The following is a 5,494-nucleotide window of genomic DNA, read 5'->3' as shown; positions in this document are numbered from 1 at the left end:
GGTGATAGCTTTGTCTACAGGAGTGTGCTCCTGGAGTGTGTGTGTGTGTGTGTTTTTAACACCTCTGAATGACAAAAGTTTTGTTGTTCATTTGTCAGTGTAGCCAAAGCCCAAATTACCAAGAAAGGATCACACCCTGCTTTCCTATGCAAAGTGGACCATTGCACATTGAATGGTTGAAGAGATGGGTGGGGAAGCTGCAAATTAAGGAGACTAGAAATGTGACTTTAAGATTAACTGCCTGTTACGCCAAGAAATCCAAACCACATGTTTTCACCTCAAAGTATAAACTATATATTGTTTTCTTTGTAAATCAAATATTCCAAGGATAATATCTCTTTCACCCCAAATTAGAAGCTGAACATTTTTTTGCTGGGGAGTCAGATCTACATCATTCTATATGTGGAAAATCTCTCTTGTTCTAATGTAAGGCTTAAATAATGTGAAATGATCATGTACAATCAAAGAATATGTGGAATATGTCCAAATTTAGAAGAGTATAAGGGATTTTGTTAATTTGCATTGTACATAACTGTTGCACTCTAGAAGCAATAGGAATTGTCTGGAACAAGGAAGGAGGAATGTTAAAAGATATAAACCAGTGCATAATTTTGAAATAGTATGAGAAATTGTTTTAAAGGGGAATCTCAATTGATAGTAGAGGCTAATAATGAAATACAATCCTTGAAATGAATTAAAATTAAAAAGCCTCCGATAAGAAGAGGATTAAAGAAAATTATACACTACTGCCATCTATTGGATACCAATGGAAGCAGCAGAGAAACTAAACTGAAACCTGAACACGCACTCGGCATGTGTCCAATAGGAATCAGAGGGTGGCTCCCTCCGACGAGCCCTGAACCTAAGGTATATAAAACTGAGGTCACCATATGCTCAAGAGAATTGACTAAATCCAACACAAGAAGCTGAAGAATCCTAAGTGTGACCAATGCCTGGACCAGCACTCTGCAAAGGACTCTCCCTCATCCCAACGCTGCAAGGATAAGAAAAAGTGGTGAGATTTAATCTCGGAGACTGCATTTCCGCTTTTATTCGTTAATATAGTATATAACTGTAGGTTATTTTAATATAAATAACTGTCGGTTATCTTGCTGGTAACTTGAGGTCTCTCTTGTAACCATTTTTTTAGATTTTAATTCCTTTTTTTGTGAGTCAAGGCAAATTGTCCCATGAGAGATTGAAATGAATTGTTTTAAGCAATTGCTTATAATATTCTAATCTTGTCCCTTTTGGACCAATCCATTCAAACTGTACTAACCACATTCTTCAAAGTGCCTTAAAGACAAGTGCATCCTTGGAAGTGTGATAAATGTGTTAGGAAGTGAGAATTTATTATCATAAATACATGTAATGTGAAATCTTGGTAATTTGCCTTGTTCTTTGCTTGCTTTGGCAGGACATATATACTAAAATTGGAATGATACAGAGAAGATTAGCATGGCCCCTGTGCAATGATGACATGCAAATTCATGAAGTGTTTCCATATTTTTGATATAACTGCTGCGACTCTAGTCCATAATAATTGCTTGCAAGCTGTATTGTGTATGTAGTTCACACCTAGGACATTGATTGTATCTACATTTGAGTGGTGAATGGTTGATTGTATACTAATGTGTTTCTGGTGAATTAATAATATGTTGGTCGGTTAAGAACAGATAAGTGTCCTGATTTGAAAATATTGTTCAAGTTATAAATTGACCTGAAAAGAACCCAGAACCAAACTGAGCTTTTAAAAAGTCATTTTTAATTAATCTATATATGCAAGCTAGGTGAGATTAACTGAAGTCACAAACAGGAATGATTACACATAACAAAAATCCCATCAAAACCAGAAGTGAAAGAGAACACTTAGACAAAACAAATCTCAATATTTGTGGAAAATCTCATTGTACTAGATAGCATTATGTCAAAATTGTCATCACCTCAGTTTCGAAGAAGTACTGAAAGATATTAAAACATCTCCAAAAGGAGATAGATACTGAATGGAACAAGGATATGAATGCATTACATTTTTATGTATGTGTTATGAATTCCACATTTGGTAGAAGGAAAATCTATGGACCAGGTTCTGCCTAATTTCCCACAGGAAAGCAAGGGAAAGAGGAGAGCATACAAGGGTACTACAGCTAAGGGTACGTCTACACTACAAAATTAGGTCGAATTTATAGAAGCCGGTTTTATAGATATCAGTTTTATACAGTCAATTGTGTGTGTCCCCACATAAAATGCTCTAAGTGCATGAAGTCGGCGGACCGCGTCCACAGTACCAAGGCTAGCATCGACTTCTGGAGCGTTGCACTGTGGGTAACTATCCCACAGTTCCCGGAGTCTCCGCCGCCCATTGGAATTCTGGGTTGAGATCCCAATGCCTGATGATGCAAAACAGTGTCGCGGGGGGTTCTGGGTACATGTCGTCAGGCCCCTCTCCCTCCGTCAGAGCAATTGCAGACAATCGATTTGCGCCTTTTTACCTGGGTTACCTGTGCAGACAACATACCACGGCAAGCATGGAGCCCACTCAGCTCAGCTCAGCTCAGCGTCACCATATGTCATCTGGTGCCGGCAGACGTGGTACTGCATTGCTACACAGCAGCAGCTAATTGCCTTTTGGCAGTAGACGGTGCAGTATGACTGGTAGCCTTCATCGGCTATCTGGGTGCTGGCAGACATGGGGCTCCATTGCTACACAGCAGCAGCCCCTTGCCTTTTGGCAGTAGATGGTGTATTACAACTGGTAGCCGTCATCGTTGTATTCCAGTTCAATCAGAGGCACCTGGGCAGACATTCTTTGTCTCCTGGAGACTCAGTCCTGCCGGCAGTCCTATTGAACTGTCTTGACGATGATGGCTAGCAGTCGTAGTACAGTATCTTCTGCCAAGCACTCAGAAGATGCCGAGAGCTATCAGTCATGCTGCACCTTCTACTGCCAGCTTAAGATGTAAAAAATAGATGTATTCATTTGCTTCCCCCGCCCTCCATGAAATCAATGGCCTGCTAAACCCAGGGTTTTGAGTTCAATCTTTGGGGGGGCCATTCTGTGTGACAGTTGTTTGTGTTTCTCCCTGATGCACAGCCACCTTTGTTGATTTTAATTCCCTGTACCTGTACGCCATATCATCAGTCGCCCTCCCTCTGTCAGTTTCACACCTTTTTTCAGACCAGACGCCATAGCACTGGGATCATGGAGCCCGTTCAGATCACCATGGCAATTATGAGCACTATGAACACCACGTGCATTGTCCTGGAGTATATGCAGAGCCAGGACATGCCAAAGCAAAACCAGGACCAGCCGAGGAGGCGATTGCAGCGTGGCGACGAGAGTGATGAGGAAATTGACATGGACATAGACCTCTTACAAAGTACGGGCCCCAGCAATGTGCAAATCATGGTGTTACTGTGGCAGCTTCATGGCATGGAACGCCGATTCTGGGCCCGGGAAACAAGCACAGACTGGTGGGACTGCATCGTGTTGCAGGTGTGGGACGATTCCCAGTGGCTGCGAAACTTTTGCATGCGTAAGAGCACTTTCATGGAATTTTGTGACTTGCTTTACCCTGCCTTGAAGTGCCAGAATACCAGGATGAGAGCAGCCCTCACAGTTGAGAGGCGAGTGGTGATAGCCCTGTGGAAGCTTGCAACGCCAGACAGCTACCGGTCAGTCGGGAATCAATTTGGAGTGGGCAAATCTACTGTGGGGGCTGCTGTGATCCAAGTAGCCAACGCAATCAAAGACCTGCTGATATCAAGGGTAGTGACTCTGGGAAATGTGCAGGTCATAGTGGATGGCTTTGCTACAATGGGATTCCTAAACTGTGGTGGGGCGATAGACGGAACCCATATCCCAATCTTGGCACCGGAGCACCAAGCCACCGAGTACATAAACCACAAGGGGTACTTTTCAATGCTGCTGCAAGCCCTGGTGGATCACAAGGGACGTTTCACCAACATCAACGTGGGATGGCCGGGAAAGGTTCATGATGCTCGCATCTTCAGGCACTCTGGTCTGTTTTGATAGCTGGAGGAAGGGACTTTCTTCCCGGACCAGAAAATAACCGTTGGGGATGTTGAAATGCCTATCATTATCCTTGGGGACCCAGCCTACCCCTTAATGCCATGACTCATGAAGCTGTACACAGGCAGCCTGGACAGTAGTCAGGACCTGTTCAACTATAGGCTGAGCAAGTGCTGAATGGTGGTGGAATGTGCATTTGGACATTTAAAAGCGCGCTGGTGCAGCTTACTGACTTAGATAGATCTCAGCGAAACCAATATCCCCATTGTTATTGCTGCTTCCTGTGCACTCCACAATATCTGTGAGACTAAGGGGGAGACATTTATGGCGGGGTGGGAGGTTGAGGCAAATTGCCTGGCCGCTGATTTCGCGCAGCCAGACACCAGGGCAGTTAGAAGAGTACAGCAGGGCATGGTGCGCATCAGAGAAGCTTTGAAAACCAGTTTTGTGACTGGCCAGGCTAAGGTGTGAAACTTCTGTTTGTTTCTCCTTGATGAACCGTCCCCTGCCCCCTGGTTCACTCTACTTCCCTGTAAACCAACCACTCCCCCCTCCCCTCCCCCCTTCGAGCACCACTTGCAGAGGCAATAAAGTCATTGTTACTTCTCATTCATGCATTCTTTATTAATTCATCACACAACTAGGGGGATAATTGCTAAGGTAGCCCGGGATGGGTGGGGGAGGAGGGAAGGAAAGGGACACACTGCAGTTTAAAATTTTAAAACTTTAACACTTATTGAAGGCCAGCCTTCCGATGCTCGGACAATCATCTGGGGTGGAGTGACTGGGTGGCCGGAGTCACTCCCACCGTTTTCTTGGGCATCTGGGTGAGGAGGCAATGGGACTTGGAGAGGAGGGCTGTTGGTTACACAGGGGCTGTAGCGGCGGTCTCTGCTCCTGCTGCCTTTCCTGCAGCTCAACCATATGCTGGAGCATATCAGTTTGATGCCCACGATTCATCCCGCCCACCTCTCCTCTCATTCATATTGTGCTTTTTTGCACTCTGACATTGACTGCCTCCACGCATTCTGCTGTGCTCTTTCAGCATGGGAGGACATCTGGAGCTCCGTGAACATATCATCCCGAGTCTGACATTTTCTCCTTCTAATCTTCGCTAGCCTCTGCGAAGGAGAAACATTTGCAGCTGGTGGAGGAGAAGTGAGAGGTGGTTAAAAAAGACACATTTTAGAGAACAATGGGTACACTCTTTCACGTTAAATTTTGCTGTTCACATTACACAGCACATGTGCTTTCGTTACAAGGTCGCATTTTTCCTCTTATATTGAGGGCCTGCCGGTTTGGTGTGAGAGATCACTCACGCAGTGCCAGGCAACAGAATTCAGCTTGCAGGCAGCCATGGCAAGCCACAGTCTTTTGGCTTTTTTAACCTTCATAACATGTGGGAATGGTTTCAAATAGCAGCACCCTCATTTCCCATACCAAGGACCCATTGGGTTGGCC

The 5,494-nt window shown here is 44.6% G+C and overlaps 1 non-coding gene across 1 annotated transcript; it reads left to right on the top strand.

Moving 5' to 3' along the window:
• The first annotated feature begins 1,405 nt into the window (after positions 1-1,405).
• On the top strand, positions 1,406-1,510 carry LOC117874015. Its single transcript, XR_004644867.1, has one exon. It is a non-coding gene; the product is annotated as a U6 spliceosomal RNA (small nuclear RNA).
• The last annotated feature ends 3,984 nt before the right edge of the window (positions 1,511-5,494 follow it).

This window comes from Trachemys scripta, chromosome 2 (genome assembly GCF_013100865.1).
Source record: "Trachemys scripta elegans isolate TJP31775 chromosome 2, CAS_Tse_1.0, whole genome shotgun sequence".
Classification (NCBI taxonomy): domain Eukaryota; kingdom Metazoa; phylum Chordata; order Testudines; family Emydidae; genus Trachemys; species Trachemys scripta.
This window is presented reverse-complemented; position numbering and strand designations above follow the sequence as displayed.